Here is a 17,527-nt window from a genome sequence, read left to right on the forward strand (position 1 = left end):
TGTGTGGCAATGGAACCCGGCTCAGGTGCTGCTGCTCTGCCTCTGTCAGCATCTTCAGTCGGCCTGCTCCAAACCTTCTCATAATGAGAAACCAGTGATGGAGGCAGCTCCCAGCTCGTCCTGAAGGGATGACCGAGGCTTAGGCAAAAGCGCCATCACCTGCACCTCATGTTTCAGGTCCTCGGCAAGCTCTCCCTGCTCACCTGCTGAGGTGGCCTCTCCAGTTGCTCCGACATCATTCTGCCCTCGACTCTTGCACATTACGCAATCTGTGATTAGCCGGCATGTTTCTTGTCTTCCCAATACAGGCTCTGCCGTGGCAGGAACTTTATAGTGTACGTCTTATTTACTACCCTATCTCCAGGGAGCGTACCAAACTTTAAGTCCATGCTAAGCGAGTGAGTGAGTGGGAGGGTTTTGTGGGGAATGGAGTGTGTAGGACACAGGAGAAGAGTGTGTGGCAATGGAACCTGGCTCAGGTGCTGCTGCTCTGCCTCTGTCAGCATCTTCAGTCGGCCACGCAGGCAACTGTTCTAACACACCCCTGTGTTATGAGGCAGTCTGCAGGGAACGAATTAGGGTTGAGTGGACGAAAGGAATTTGTCTTTTAGGAAAAAGGAAAGGAAGAGAAAAGGAAAGAAAAACGTGGATTTGGTGTATTCTTCACGCCAGCTCCGAAAGTTCACTTGCTGATCTGCAGATTCGGAAGGGCTCTGACCTAGGAGCCAAAGGCACCAGCTTATAGAGCCAGAACCCCCACCAATGGTTGGGCAACCTTGGTCACCTTGTGCCTCCAGAAGATGGAGAAGCACGGGAACTGGATGAGACACTACATGACAGTACTCAGCAGCCACCCTTGTCCACTGAGAGTGAATCATCAACACAGACTTGTCCTCCCGGCAATGCCACACAACTGTTTTATGCCCGATGCCGGAAAAGTTACAGTTCTGTGAGGTCGCAACTATCAAGCAGCTTGTGTGGAGTGGGGGTGATGGCGGCTCTCAATGCAAGCCAGAGCCCCGCCCCCATGCCTAGCTCTCAATGCAAGCCAGCTCCCCTCAACACCTTAGCTCTCAATGCAAGCCAGCCCCCCTCCTCGCGTCCCCCTCCCCCCTCCCATCACACTTTAAAGCTCCAGGAAGAACTGCAAGTGAAGACAGAGCTGTGGCCTCAAACAAGGCGGTGGTGGAATTGTATCAAATCCTCATTTTCATACAGGGGATCAAACCCAAGGCCTGGGGTATGGCAGGCAGAGTGTTCTACACCACTGACCTATATCCCCAGGCTTCTAATTTTATTTGGAGACTGTAGCTCAGCTAAGTTCCCCAGGATGGCCTTGAACTCCTTCTGTAGCCCAGGCAGTCACTAAACCCAGTTTCTCATTCTGGACTTAAACCCCAATGATTTTTAAACATATGTTTCCATGAAGAAAGGCCTGAACAGTGGAGCTTTGGGTGAGATTTCTCAGTTTACTGCTGGGAACGCTTTCTGGCCGGAGCACCTGGCAGCTGGAACGCACAAGCCACGCTAGTATTTTAGGAACGGCCACATTTCCAGGACCGTGCATTTTGTTGCCAAGGCTCTCAACTTACTTTTTCGGTAGATTAGTAAAAATGGACATTACTGCTTATATTTTTTTTCAAAGCTAATAAAAGACTTTAGATTGGTATCTTGACCAATGTGTTTAGAATAACACATCCTTAAAAAAAAAATCTAGCCTTGGTATCTCTGTCCCAAAGACTGGTGCCTATCCAAATGACTGCACCTTCATTGTGGTTGAAATGACTTAAACACGTGAGAACATTTTGAAATGGAAATGAAAATGAAATATCAATAAAACTGAGACTATTAATGAGACGGTAAAGTGCAGGTTAACATTTAAAGATATTCTAGCACATTGAAGTCCAAATTGGGTAACAGATTCTCATCCCAAGTCTTTTCTGTGCCCATCCTCTCTTAATTCTTCCCAAAGCAGGCTGAATCAAAAAGGAAAACTTCAAATCAGGGAACAGAATACTATTAACTTTTCAATCCTGGAGAGAGAAAGCGTCCCTTTGTCTTCTGAGTCCCCTGTCATCTACAAAGTTCAGGATCGACACCTGTGCAATCGAGATACTGAAATAAAGAAATAGACAAAACATCCCATAATGTTTCGAGCAAGACTTAATTTAAGTAAGGTGCAATTTTGCACTGGGCCACATTCTGGCCATCTTGGACCATGCGCCGCAAGCAGGAAGCAGGTTGAACATCCTTGTGTGATAATCTACATCAAACCCACTCCACAACCCCAGGGACCACAGTCCATACTACATATATGAACGAAGAGATCCCTCCTGAACATGCCAACAAACGGAAATTCTAGTCACTGAGGTAGCTGAGCTAAAGGGATTTCAGCCAAACTGCTGTAGCTGTGAGGCAAGCACTCAAGCTGGGGGTGGGGAGGGGGTAGGGGTGCTAGTTCACCTACCTCAGCATCTTTCCCGCAGCGAGGTCTGCTGTGAAGACACCGCAGCCAAGAAGCAGACATGCAGGCATGCCGGTGCTCAGCTGGTTTCCCCCACCCCCCTTTTTAATTTGACCCGGGACTCCAGCCCCTGGGATGGTTCTGTCCACATTTGGTCAAGGTGGGTCTTCCCTCTTCAGATAAACTACTCTGGAAACTGCCCCAATGACTTACCTAGAAGTGTGGTTCCTTGGTAATTCTAACACTACTCAAACTGACCGTGAAGAGGAGGAAACCAACAGAAAATTTTCCTGTTCATTCTGCAGTTCTGGGACTCGAACCAAAGGCCTTGTACATGCCAGACTAGGCCTCTGCCACTAAAGCTACATCTTAGCCCAGCCTCTTAGTGCTCCCGTCTAGGATACCAAATACCACTTTGTATTTCAGAAAAAGTTTTTTCTTTTAAAACAAACTCATTTAGTATTACTAGAATGAACAGACTAATACTCTTTCTATATCAGTATTATGTAGAGAAACACCAAGTCACCCACCCCAGAGGCTGGGAGAGAGGAAGGAAGGGAAGGAGAGATTGGCAGGATTTCTTTCCTCTCCTCTCTTTAGTCTTGCTGCAGGTCAAAGTTTACACATTATTGCACAAGTAAAACACACACGCGTGCTCACACCCACACCCACACACACCTTGCAGTATTTCTCTCCTCTCCTCTCTCTTATTTTAGTTATAGATCAGAATTACAACATTCCTAGCAAGGGTGAATTACCACTAAAATTTTCAGTAGGGAGAGCTAAAACTGAGCACTTGGGAGGGTAGGAGCTAGCCACGTTCAAACTGGATCAAGTACAAAAATAACAGACACATGGTAAGACCCTTGGCTTGGGGAAGAATGGAGCAGGGCTACACCCGGTGTTTTCACAAGGGTACAGGGGATTCGAACTTAGGTCCTTATGCAAGTGCTCTTAGCCACTACACCATCTCTGCTGCCCCAGGACCTGGGATTCTTAAAGACAGAATAACGGTAGATCAATTACTGGCCTGCCTAAGAACGGCGGTGAGGATAAACTCAGGTCTGGAGTGTGGCTCTGCGAGCTAACTGTTGCTCAACTTTAGAGCCAATGTGGACTGATAAGACCTAACAATCTGGAAGTAGTCACATCCTGTCCCCATGGCTAGTTTCTAGATTTCCAGGATTCATTTGGCTTAGAAATCTTAAAACATGTTCTGGAAATTCGTTTTGAATTCAACCATTAATTAATAAACCAAACCTTATTTTGACTTTCGAATTTGAGCCAAAGACTTGATGTCAAAGATGTTGTGGCAAGGTTTCAATGACTATATTATCTTAACATTATTTCAGCCTTAGTTACAGGCTTAGTTCAGTCACTGTTACAGTCAATATAATGTTAAGAACAATAAATATCCACTTCATTAAAACACCAATAGATTTATTCACGTGTTTATATGTGCACATATTCACTAAGATTAAGCTATTAAATAAGTTCAAATAGTTAATCATTTAATAAAGCAAAGGACAAATGACTTTTTAAATGTCAAAGTGCTTTTCCTTTTAAAAAAAATTCTTGCTTTAAAAATTTTGTACATTTTTGCACTATAAAAAAGTAGAAAATACAGAAAAGGTAAGATTTAAAAATTTTAAATATCCATTATTCAGGCTGGGAATTAGCTTGGCATCTAACCACAGACTAAATTGAAAGTTTAATTTCCAACATGAAAAAAGAGCTATTATTTCCTCACTCATTCATAACCCTTATCTTTCTAAGTTTCTCTCAGTAGGCAGGCAGGGTAGGGCAAGCCTGTAATCCCAGAATTTGGGAGGCAGAGTGAGGATGTTCAGAAGTTCAAAAATGTCTTTGACTCTACTGTCAGTTCATAGTGAACCTGGCAGCAGGAGACCTTGCCTCAAAAAAGAAATAATTTTGGGTATGTATAGCAGGATATATGTATCATTTTCACTTTATGTGTATCATTTTTTAAAGTGTGAACTTTAAAAGGGTTCATACACATAATCAATGCATACATATAATCTTCTATGCATAACTACATAACCAATGCATACACATCGTCTTCTGCACATAACTACATAATCAATGCATACACATAGTCTTCTGCACTCACACAGAGTTGAAGACTGTCCCTCTTCTAAGTTCCCGTGTATCTGGACCCTCAGCATGCGACCTTATGTGTAAATAGGGTCTCTACAAATGAACCAGTTAAGATGAAGATACTGGATTAGGGTGGGTCTAGTGATTGATACTTTAAAAGGCGGCCAGGAACAAGACACAGATGAAGGAGGCAGGATAAGTAGAGGAAGAGACTGGGGCTGAAGCTGTACACCACAGAACACATGGGGACACCACAATGGGGAGGGACAGGAAAGACTCTTTCCTGGAGCCTAAGGAGGAGCGTGACACCGCAATGGCTTGCATGCGGATCTAACCTGCCAACGGGAGAGGATAAAGGTTCAAGCACCCAGCATATAACATCCTGTTGTGGAGGCTTTCAGGGCCTGAGAAGACACGTGACACCAGCCTCTGTTAACACCCTGTGAACATGTTTCAGATCTTCACAGTCATGTTTGTATTATACTCAAGTGTAGGTATACAGTCCAAACTAGGTAGTCAATAGACCCAGTTCCGGAACTGTATATTAATATGTTTAATTGTTTCCCGTGTTGTCCAGTGAATTAATTACTTCAAGGCAACAGAAATGGTAGAAGGTAAAATCATCACTAGCTCAAGTAAAAGCCATGGTTTTCTCTCTGTGAGTCTCTGGGAGTGCGCTGTTTGTTGCAGATGCAAAGTGAAAGAGAAACTATCACACAGGGCTTCCTGCTTCACAGAAGGGAGGAAGCGGGACCATCCTAGTATTTAAATAAAGCGTCCATAGTAAACCAGGGGAATCACAGGATGTCCTTTCTGATAGCATGCAGCTTCCTCTCATAGAACAGCAAACGGCTGGCTCAACTCTCCACTCACTGTTAAGTGGCTGTGGTCAGCTGTGATCAGTTCAGTCCCAATGAGAACAAAGAGAACCAACTTCTGCACGTTGGGGAGTGAGAGACGGCTGTCCTCAAGGGACACTGCTGAAATTTGACCTCAAAGGTTTGGCAGCAAAATGTAAAATGACTAAAAATGTAAGTTATAATCACAAAATTTACTTAGTAGGCCCAGGGCATCTGTGAAGTCAGGGTGAACTTCCGCGTTATCGTAGCGTTGGACTTGGAAACAGATGTGGGCATGGAACTGGGTGTGAGTGGATACTGAGGTGAGGCTATTTCACCCTCTCGAAACAGCATGTGCAGGCCGGGCGGTGGTGGCGCACACCTTTAATCCCAGCACTCGGGAGGCAGAGGCAGGCGGATCTCTGTGAGTTCGAGACCAGCCTGGTCTACAAGAGCTAGTTCCAGGACAGGCTCCAAAACCACTGAGAGACCCTGTCTCAAAAAACCAAAAAAAAAAAAAAAAAATCCAGCATGTGTAGATAACCTCTTTCTGTTTGGTCTCCAGAGTCAACTAAAGGGAGTTCGCCCCCAGGGGCTTAGAGCTAAACTGACAGCCAAACAGGCAACAACAGAGCTGCGACATTAAGCCAGAGCTGGTTGTACAGGCCTCTGATTTGAATTACTCAAGAGCCTGCTGCAGGAGAGTTCCAAGTTCAAGGCCAGCTCCCGGCAACTTAGTGAGCTCTTGTCTCCAAAACTGAAAATATCAAGCCTGAGTATTTATCCTAAAGTCGACAGATCCCAGAGACAACTGCACATCAGTGAACGAGCAGCACGATTCACGATGGCTAAATGATAGAGCCAACCTAGGCGCCTAGCAACAGAAGACTGGACAAAGGGATCTATATACACAATGTGTCTATATACACGATGGTCCAGCCACAGAGAAGAATGAAGCTACATCGTTTGCAAGAAAATGGACGTAACTACAGAGAATCATGATAAGTGAATTAAGTCAGTCGTATGAGTACACATGACATGAAAATAAAAGTCAAACCGTCTAGGGGGAAAGGAAGACTCCAGGGTGGGGAGTAGGAAGGGAAGGACGGCAGAGTATGGAGGGCTATGTTTCCAGAACACTGTGAACGCACATGGAAAGGGTTCGAACCTGAGCACCACAAAACCAACAAGCAATCCCAGTCAAATGAGAGAAAAGGGAAATGGAGTAGGGGTAGGTGCCTGCCACAGAATTTTAATAGAGGGGGCGTCCACTATTTGGTTCTCCAGGCGAGATTCTGAAAACAGGCAAATGTTCCTAGTTGTCTTTAAATGGTTTCTACACACATTCTATTCTTCATCTTAATAGCAGAACCTTCGATCTAGCACAAGAGGAACCAGGGCACAAAGAGAAGATTATCTACGTAATTACAGCATTCTCTAAGAGGTAAAAGAGCCCTTCATGTCTATCGACGGCAAAGAAAGCCCAGCTTCCAAACCTAACACCTTCACAGGGCATTTCAAAAGTGGATTTAGTCGTTTTTCTAAACCGTCATAATTATTCTGTTACAATACCATTCGATGTGCACAGGCTGAGCTCTTCTAATTCCCAAATCTCAAATACAAACTGCTCCAGGATCTGACATTTGGGGGCACTGAAAGATAAGAGTCTCAGACTAGGGATGCTCCTAGTGGTGCGCTCTGGAGGCACCCCCAGACCTGAACACATCAGGAACGGGAAATGGTTCTGGTTACAGGCCTTCTGCGTGAGGGCATTTTAATCTGCACTTAGAAAATGGCTATGAGTATTACTACTGCAGACCAGTGGGGAGAGGCCAGAAGGAGCATCCTTTGCTCCTGAAGGACTTTGTGCAGGTTAAACACATAAGACCCATACACATTAAAATCTAAACTGAGACTACATTAAAACATCTAGAATATACTTTTTGTTTTGTTTAGTTTTCAAGACAGGGTTTCTCTGGGCAGCCCTGGCTGTTGTGAAACTCCCTTTGGAGACCAGGCTGGTCTTGAATTCAGAGAACCAACTACCTCTGCCTCCTGAGTGCTGGGATTTAAGGTGTGTACCTCTACCCTCTGGCTTAGAACATACTTTTAATGACCATTTTGTATTAATGACGTTTTAAAATGGGCTAAAGAGTTGGACATGTCACTAAAGAATGTATTCAGTCAATATGCACATGGAAAGATTCTCAACTGGAATTTGCAATCTTAACAAGACACCTATATACACCCACAAAGGATGTGGGTCAGTCCAGATTGGCCAGGGCTCTGATGAGGGCGGGAAAAGGTACAATCGCTCTGAGGAACCGCTTTCAGGTTCTTCTATAGTTAAACACTGGGGGCTGGGGGCTCAGCTGGTAAAAAGAGCACCAGCACTCTCAGCACCCACATAGAGGGCCAGGCATAGAGGCATGGCACATGCTTCGAACCCTGGGGAAGCGGAGACAGGAGGCTCCCTGGGACTCACTGGTCAATCAGAACAGATTACTAGGTGAGTTTCATGCGAGTGAGAGAGACTTGGTCGTAAAAAAAAAAATGAGGTTCAGAAAGTACCCCAGGACACTTGAGGTTGTTCTTGGGCACACACTCTCCCTCCTCCACCCCACCCCCACAAACACACAGCTAAACACAGTCATTTCCCCCCCATAGGCATTAACCCCAGGGAAATGCAAACATGTCCCCACCAAGATTTGCACATGAATATTCAGATGCTTTATTCTTAACCACCCAGACTGAAAATGCTAATGTTCAGCAGCTGGTGAGTGGATAAACAAAATATGGTTTGCCATATGATGGAATACTACTCGGCAGTAAAGAGGAAAGAGCTGCACCACCATGGATACGGCCATTATGGGTGGACCTCGAACTCCTGACACTGAGTCAAAACAGCCAGATGCTGAGCCGTGCATCCCATCTGATCCCATCCCACACAAACCGTTGCAACAGAGAGTTCCTGGGGCTGTGGGGAGAGGAAATGCGGGCTTTAAAAGGCACAAGGTACAGGACCGACCCTACCCAAACCCACTGAGCTACACGCTTAAAATAGATTCAGTTTATTGTTTCTGAATGAATTCTTCATGAAGTCGATGGGATTTTTAAAGAACACCTGCCATGAGTCATGAATTGTGCCAGGTATTTAGAACACAAAGATCACAGATTATAAAGACAGGTAGAAAGTCACAGATGCTAACTTTAGCTAGCTTTCTGTATGGGACTTTTTGCCCCAGGCAGCAGTGCGTGCTCCTCATGTTCCTGGCTCATTTAGTCCACACAACTACCCCGTGGGGTTGGCACTGTTACCTCCCTAGGTACAGTAGGGAAATGACGCTCGAGGAGGCAGAGAGCATCTGCCCTGTCATACGGTTTGGATGGAGGCTGAGGCAGAGAACATATGTCTTATGCCAGAGCCAAGCAGCTCTCTGGCTGGGCACTCTGAACACCCACCAGACCCCTATACACAGTAGGAAGGAGGTGCCAGATCTGGACAGAAAATGTGAAGGAACAGAGGAAGCAGAAGCAGCCAGTGCTGCTCATGGGGACATCTTAAAGCCTCTGTTGTGTGCCTTCCAGAAAACCCAGGGAGAGAGAATCAATTCCTTGCATATTTATTGTGAGTTTCAGGCCCCAGTAAGAGATCTGAAGGAGGCCCATTTAATCCCAACTGCCTGGGGCCACAGCCAGCCTAGGTTCACTCAGTGCTTATAGCATTTGCTACTCTAGAATTGCTGGAGGAGCAAATTTACTCTGCCTGGAGTGAAAGAAAAACAGAGGGGAGGAAAGCCAGACACACGCACCCCAGAAACCCTCATTCTTCCCCACACTTTGCACACATCTGCCTGAGAAGCCGGCCCTCCTGGGACTCCTGTTTCTGCTTCCTCCTTTTCTAGCAGAGTCCGTCTGGTTACCCACCCCAGAGTCTGTTTACTTCAAGGCTATAGCACGGTGAAGTTATTGCAGGCGAAGCTGTCCTTTGTTCCTTCTTAACTGGCAGTGTCCCTGGGGTGCTCTCAGACTTCATCCAGCCTGCTGGGCGAGGAGGCTGCCTGTGCAGGAAGGCATGCTCCTTGTGGATGGCTGGCTGCCCGGCCAGCATCACGGGACCTGCGGGGTACTTTAAGGGCAGATACTGATATTCCTAGTCTCTCTCTCTGTGTCTCTGTGTCTCTCTCTGTGTCTCTGTCTCTGTCTCTCTCTCTCTCTGTATCTGTCCTAAAGTGGGAGGTTAGGTGGGTCAGAGGCCCGAGGACTGTGGTCAGAGTGATTGAGAACCGGCAATTCCTTGTCTTCGTACAATGTTAGGACCCCACACAGCACCTGACAAACAGCAGGTGCTCAATAAACAGGAAGAAAAGGAAACCGCACAGAGGGTACTGCAAAACAGTCCTCACCAGGACGACTGTGCAGTTAGGCGAAGAGTCACTGAGCATACTAAGCAGGCTTGACACCCCCCCAAACCAGCACAGTGTGTACTGGAGAAAGCCGAATGACGTGAGGATGATGGGTGGCTCCCTGAGTGGGAGACCTCAAGGCGGATGACAGAGGAGGACTGCGCATCTGTGGCTTGGGGGCCTCTAATGTAAGAACCGTGCTTACACCGCTGGTGTGATGGCTCAGTAGGGGAAGCACTTGCTGTTCAAACCTGGTAACCTAAGTTCAATCCCTGGAACCCGTGTAAAGACGGAAGGAGAGGATAGACTATACAAAATTGTCCTCTGACTTCCACAAGTGTGCATGTGCACGCACACACACACACACACACACACATGTACGCATGCATGCACATATGCACTAAATACATCAAAATAACAAATAAAATTTTAGCTGGGCAGTGGTGGTGCATGCCTTTAATTCCAGAACTCGGGAGGCAGAGGTAGGCAGATCTCTAGGTTCAAGGCCAGCCTGGTCTACAGAGGGAGTTCCAGGACAGCCAAGACTACAGAGAGAAACCCTGTCTAGAAAAATCAAAATCAAACCAACCAAATAAATGAACAAAACATTTAAAGTAGTACTTGTAGCTGGTTCTGAATGGAACATGCTTGTAAACCCAGTACTTAGGAAACTGAGGGACAAGGAATTCAAGACCAGTCTTGGGTATATGGTGAATTTCAGGCCAGCCTGGGCTACACAAGACCTTGCTTGAAAATGGGGGAGAGGGAGAGGCAAAGAGACATTTCAAGGGGTAAAGTTCACATAAAGATAAAAACCTGAGTTTAATCCCAGTACCCACAAAAAAGTAGGGTGTGGCAGCACGTGCCTACACTTTCAGTACTGAGGACAAGGAGACTCTTCCCTGGGGCTTGCTGGCCAGGTGTGGCTGAATCTGGTGAGCCAATGTTAGCCATACCCAACATAAAACAAACACATGGGTCTTCTCTGGGGTGTCTCTCCATTTTGGGCCCCTCCACCAGGACTCTCTCCTTGTTGCTGCCTAGGCTTCTGGCCTCTCCCTTTCAGCGAGGCGCTGGTATTATTTACCCTTGTATTCTAAGGGCCCCCATGAGCAAACTGGCAAGAGAAGGAAGTTTGTTTGCTTAAGGGAAAATTTGGGTTTAAATATTAACATAATGGCAACTGTGTAAAACTTGATGATGACAACTTAAAATACTTCACCATTCCAGGCTGAAGTATGCTTGAGCACTCTAGAATGACTGGATGAGAGTGGTAAGGAACGTAGCAGCGGAGGAGCCCATTTCAGCAGAGCCACTAAGGCAGAGCGGAGGAGCCCATTTCAGCAGAGCCACTTGATTGTGACTCGTGTGGCACCAAGTGAAAACTCTGTCGTCATCACAGAGGGCTCCTAAGAAAAGGACACCGCTGTTCCTACTCAGAGTGAGCAGCGGACATAAGAGAGCCTCCTAGAGATGTCCAATGCATCTGCCACCTCTGACAAGTTACCTCTCAGGGCTTTGCCCAGGCAGGCTGGCACTAAATAAAGAACAAGGAATTAATGTCTTCAAAGTGAGGTGTTAAGACGTTCAAGGCGCCTCGGGAGATGCACTGTCACCTGGGCTCAGGTAACAGTAAGCACTGACCAGAACCCTCAAGGTCAATTCTGTGTATATATATATATATTTAAAGTTGCTCTGTTGCCCAGGCTGGTCTTGAATTCAAGATCCCTAGTGCCAAAATTACAGGGAACACTTCCACACATGGTCCCCTGTGCCAATTAAAATTTAGATTTCCACACGTTCTATCCCATAGAATGTTGCAGATGCCAGTGACTTAAGAAACAACGGTGTTGGCACTGAAGATGCAGACTTTTGCCCATGTGCACATATGTGCAGCTACATGTTCATATGCATGTGCATACATGCATACAAATTACCTTCCTTCTTAAATCCCTCGCCTGCTCTCTTTTCTATCCCAAAGTCAAGGCCAGAATCAGATCTTTGTGGCATGGTCATTCGACCTGATGGAGTCATGCTAGAGGCAGACACTTGAGGAACACTGATTTGAACCCCGTTTTCTTAACTAGCTAAGCACTGAGGGGCACTGACACTAAAAGCTGCCACCAACCCCTCCTCCTTCAGAAGGAAGAAAAGACTTTTTAAGGACATCTGTCTTGGTTCAAGTGAGCAAAATCCTAATTAAAATGGGGTGATTGGATGGAATATAAATACTGTGTCCTTTTTTGGGGGTAATTTATTGAGAAATTATTTTGTGCAGGTCTATAAAAGTCTGCTCAGCCATACTGATTGTTTTCATTAAAGTAAACAGTCTATCTTTGGGGATGCAAGTAACAAAAAATTTGATTCATTAAACAGAAGCTGCATAACACGTACTTATTCACTGCATATGTAACTGGGGGTTTCTACTTGGGAAGAATTCTCTCAAAATAGTAATAAATACGAAGGGCCAAAGATACTAAGATGAGCAATCAGACTCAAGGTGAGTGGGGCAGGGAGCTCAGAGACCACGGGTGTGTGTGTGTGTGTGCAGTGCTGTAAGAGACAGGCATCTAAACAGTGCATACGATATGGCTGGATATAATATTACCAGGTCAGGATCAGTATTACATAACCACATAGCTAAAAGATAGCCCGAAACCACCGCCTTCTTTTTCCGTGTTGAGACAGGGGCTCACAGAGGGTAGGGCAGCCTTTAACTCCTGATCCTCCTATTTTCTATAGTTTGAGTGCAGGATTGCAGGCATGTGCCACCACATCCAGCTTTTAAGTATTCTTTTTTTTTTTTTTTTTTTTTTTGGTTTTCGAGACAGGGTTTCTCCTTGGTTTTGGAGCTTGTCCTGGAACTAGCTCTTGTAGACCAGGCTGGTCTCAAACTCACAGAGATCCGCCTGCCTCTGCCTCCCAAGTGCTGGGATTAAAGGCGTGTGCCACTACCGCCCGGCTAAAGGCCTGGTTTTTTTGGGTTTTTTTTTTTTTGTTTGTTTTTTCGAGACAGGGTTTCTCTGTGGTTTTGGAGCCTGTCCTGGAACTAGCTCTTGTAGACCAGGCTGGACTTGAACTCACAGAGATTCACCTGCCTCTGCCTCCTGAGTGCTGGGATTAAAGGCGTGCGCCACCAACGCCTGGCAAAATATTCTAACATAATTCATCATGTAAAATGTTATTCTTCAAAAAGAAAGTGGTTGCAAGTCTATTTGCCCTTGAAAGTGAAATGAACACAGTTTAAGACATGCTCAGATGAGCCATGGTAAACTCTCAGGTCACTTCTGGGACCTCGGTCAGGATGAGGACTCTGGGATTGGCCTGAGTAGCTACCTGGGCCACATCTATCTTCCTGCATCCCTCACACTGATGGACCAGGTACTCTGCTCGAGCTTCTGAGGATCAAGACAGTAGAAGGGCTCTACATTAGCCCCTGAATCAGACTGCTGGCTATGAAGGCGACCTCAGGGTCTGCCCCTTCGTGAGGTAAGCTACGCTCACTGCTTCTCCACCAGGAGAGGCGCATCTCCCTTGTCCTGATCGCTGCTGAATATAAGTCTTGAGTTTTCTCATGGCAAATTGAGGACATTTTTCCTTACTTTGAGTCACTGTAGGCTCAGGAAATGCAAACCACTACTCGTAGCTGACTGAGCAAGATACTGACAACAAAGAAATCTGGATGAGATAGAGGATGAGCTATTCCAACCTGTGACTTTGCTAGCACTTGAGATCTTGAAGAGGCATCTAGCACGGACGATGGCCAGAGAAGACAATCAAACATTTATGGTTTTCCCATCCAAATGGAATGTCTATATCACCCAGTAATTGCCTCTCCTCTCCTGGAAACTGAGAGATTATTTATTTCACCTACACATGGTCCCTAAGAACAGGAAAGATGCTGCATCCGAAAAGCGAACCTGAATCTGGAGGGCAAGCTCATACAGCCGCTCTGTTGACTTCCTGCACCACAAATGGACACCACAGAGCATGCCAGTCTCCCCCCAAAGTCACAAGCATCCACACTCCTTTCATAGAGGCTCTGAGGAAGACCCCCCAAAAGAAGTCTCAAAGTTGAGTGCCTAGCGCAGCATTAAGTAACCTCCTGGGTTTTATGAGCCCTAAGTCAAATACTAAAGACAAAATTAGTACTTGTAAACCACTCCTTTGCCGATAATTCACAGACAGAAAATGGAGATAGGTGAGGCTAGACCTCTGGTGTGTGTAACTGTTGTTCTTCGGGGTATCATCTGAATTCTACACCCTGTAAGAGCTTCTACCGATTGGAACATACATCACAATCCTATATTTTCTAGATCTATACACAGGATATTTTTCTATGTTCCTAAACAACAGTTGACTTACAAAACAAAACAGGCTGGATGTTCTAGGTGAGTATCTGAGGCTTATTACCTCCTTTTTGCTTTTCTTTACAGTTCACTTCCTGGGGCCAAGTAATTCTTTTCTTAAAGTATTCAGACACACGAGTTGTATGCTGGAATACCAATTCTGAGATAGTCCTCTCTATATGCTCACTCTCAAAGGCCTGGAGTATGCAAACAAAGATGCTGTGGGCAGAAGGCCAGCTAATAAATCTCATTTCCGACCGGCATCTGCGTAGAACAGAGCTGTAGGGAGTAGCCTCTCCAGGGAGGTCCAGGCCACGACTCATTCGCTCTTTGAATTAAAGATTGTCACCTTGGATGGCCCTCATCACATTTATTTTTTAAGCAGCTCTTAAAATATCTGGATTCCTAACTGCAGTGGGGAGGCTGGGGCTGGAGGCACTCTGTCGTGCAGTGGGTATAGAAAAGTGTGCGGATGGCTTTACTGGGTCATTTTGATACCTGACTGCTTCCAGTGCAATTTCTAACACAGACGGTGATTTTTTTTTTTTTTTAAAGGGAATCCTGCTTTCTAATTAAAGTGCACAGGGCTTTCGATCATGATTTGTTACCTATTGAACTTCAGGCTGTAAAATATGGACCCTGTTTACAAGCTTGATAACTGCCTTATGATGTCTAGAACAGGACCACATCTTTTTTTTTTTTTTTTTTTTTTTTTTTTTTTTTTTTTTTGAACAATCTGGTACTTGGCCCCAGGGAATGGCTCACCAGGTAAAGGCACTAGCTAGCCTCCAAACCCAGTGGCCTGAGTTTGATCTCCAGAAGTCACATGGTGAAGGAGAGAACACATCATCTGTGGCATGTGCACCCACCCACCCTAAATAAATAAATAACAGCAAAAGAAACTAAAAGAAACCAGAGTGACTGCTTGCACATTAGCGGTCCTTGAGGAATGCCATTGTCCTTTCTAGGGGTCCCTGCCTTCTTTTGCCTGCAATGCCGGCAAGATGAGGTGTTCTCCACTCTAAGCTCCCAAAAGTGTTCCTCTTTGGTAACAGAGCACGTTCCCTGTTTACAGACCTGCATGTATGCTCTTAGGCCTTCCATCTCTTTAAGAGTAGAATTAAAGGGACTTAAGAGATGGCTCAGAGATGGCTCAGAAGTTAAGAGCACTGGCTGCTCTTAGAGAGGACCGGGATTCATTTCCCTGAGCCTACATGGTGATTCATAACTGTCTCTACCACCAGTTCCAGGAAATACGACACCCTCCTCTGGCCTTGGAGGGCACTATATGAACGTGGTCCATAGATATACAGACAAAATAAACATAAAGTGAAAAAAAAAAAAAACCAAAAAGACTAGGATACATAATCTTCATGGTAGGAAATAAAGCCTGAGAGAGAGGCTGCTGGGAACCAGTGAAACAGGATCAGAACTGCTTCTGGTGTTGCCAGGGCCCTCAGTACACTCAGGCTCTCTCGGGCACTCACTGAGAACTTCCAGGCATATCTCACTGTTGAAAGCTACCTCGCCTACAGCCAAGGTCAAACTTCTACTTGGTTAAATCTCTGTTGTGGCTTTCAAATCACCTTCCAAGTTTCCTCAGCAACCAGATAGCTACATTATTCCCAGTCGTAGGATGCCAAAGTAAAGATGGAATGCTTCCTGGATAGAAAAATGTGTCACATTATTTCCCTTCTCTTAGGTCTCTCCAAAAACTAGCAGTAGTTAATATTGTATTGCTCATTCACTTTGAAAGAAAGCAGACCAAGGGAGACACCCAGTGTGTCTGTTTCCAAGGGTGTCTTGCACAAATGGAGCCGTGCCGGCTGCTCTCTTCACTGAGCCAACGCATCTCTCACTACATCGCCCAGCAATCCTAGTCTATAAAATATGAACACAGGGTTTCCAGAGAAGTCACCAGTGTAGTCAGATCTTTACCAAAAATTTAGGGTTTTCTTTGTTTTAATTGTATGTAATTTAAGGTGCTACCATAAAACATCAAAAAGCAAAGCAGAAATCATTTAATAATTAGAAGGAATAACTTGCATTAAAAACACAAACACAATTTCATCATAAAGCACTATCTTTCCCTCCCCACAAGAAGGGCCCATTTGACCTTTTTGGCAAATGGTTTTTCATTACCACTTTGAGTTGGTTCACATGAGTAATAAAACCCAATTAGGCAACTTCCTTTGGCCCACGTGGTAAAATGTGTACTCCATCCTAGGAGCAGCAGCTACTGACATAGCAGGGATTAAGATGCTCAGGAAATAAGGGCTTCAAATTTATTGCCTACAAGAACAGTTCAAATAAGTGAGATTTCAAAGCAACTTGATTTTGTTTATTTTTAAATTCTCTTTTTAGGTTCACCCAGTGGAGAAAGGTGAAAAAGAAAGGGACCTTCCAACAGCAGGATCCCCAAAAGGCAAGTTCCAGAAGTTGAGGACCAACTGTGGCTTACATTACGAGAGTAACAATCACTTGAAATCTGTGAGGATGCCATGCCAATTCTAGTCATTGGAACCATAAGATGTGAGACTGGGTGATCTCAGGGGGGCAGCCAAAATTAACTTCAAGTATTTATGTAACTGCCAGAGATGTAATAGGGCAGAGGGTTGCGTCTACCTCCCTCCTTTTGAGACAACAAATGGTATCTCTGCTCAGTAAGGAAGGAAGTGGGGAGTTTGGGAGTCTCCTTTATGATGTGCACATAGAATCTGAACACAGAATATTCTGCCCATAGTATTTTTTGAGAATTCAGATGGCAGGCTTACTTTAAAAAGTAGTTATTTCCTGTTGCTCACTGGCTCAGAGGCTGCATCCTGCAGGTATGTGTGCGCCACTTTAAAGCAAAAGCATCGCTGGTGGTTATGAAGGTTACATTTAAAAATAACCACCTCGGTACAAAAGAACTTCAGAGGAAATACAATCTGAGCTATCCGTCTCCCTGTACGTCTGGCCTTGAGCTGCCTAAGATCAAGCTACATTCTGCATCACATTGTTATCCTTATTAAACAATGCAAACAATTTTAATGAGCTTATCTATGGGAACATATTGCCAGATATGTTAATGCAAAAAATGATGCCAACGACACCGGCAACTCATTAATCAAAAGGCTCACAATACAATGACCAATAGCATTCCCATCCTCAAATCAGACCTCAGCAAAAAAACAAGGAATCACCTTTCTGGTGTAAATAAGAAGGAAGGACTCCTCCACCCATGCAGAGGCCATAAAACTCTTCAGAAAATGCATAGCGGCGCTGGGTTTTGGTAGGTTTCCTTTTTGTCGTTGTGGTTTTTTTGTTTTTCCTTTTTTTTTTTTTTTAAACCCCTAGGTCTGAAACAGT

The 17,527-nt window shown here is 45.1% G+C and overlaps 1 protein-coding gene across 2 annotated transcripts in view; it reads right to left on the bottom strand.

Annotated features, from left to right (window-relative positions):
- Mapre2 (microtubule associated protein RP/EB family member 2) overlaps positions 1-17,527 on the bottom strand; it is a 144,086-nt gene that overhangs the window by 72,690 nt on the left and 53,869 nt on the right. The gene's annotated exons all lie outside the window — the stretch shown is intronic.

The sequence above is a fragment of the Chionomys nivalis genome, chromosome 14 (assembly GCF_950005125.1).
Source record: "Chionomys nivalis chromosome 14, mChiNiv1.1, whole genome shotgun sequence".
Classification (NCBI taxonomy): domain Eukaryota; kingdom Metazoa; phylum Chordata; class Mammalia; order Rodentia; family Cricetidae; genus Chionomys; species Chionomys nivalis.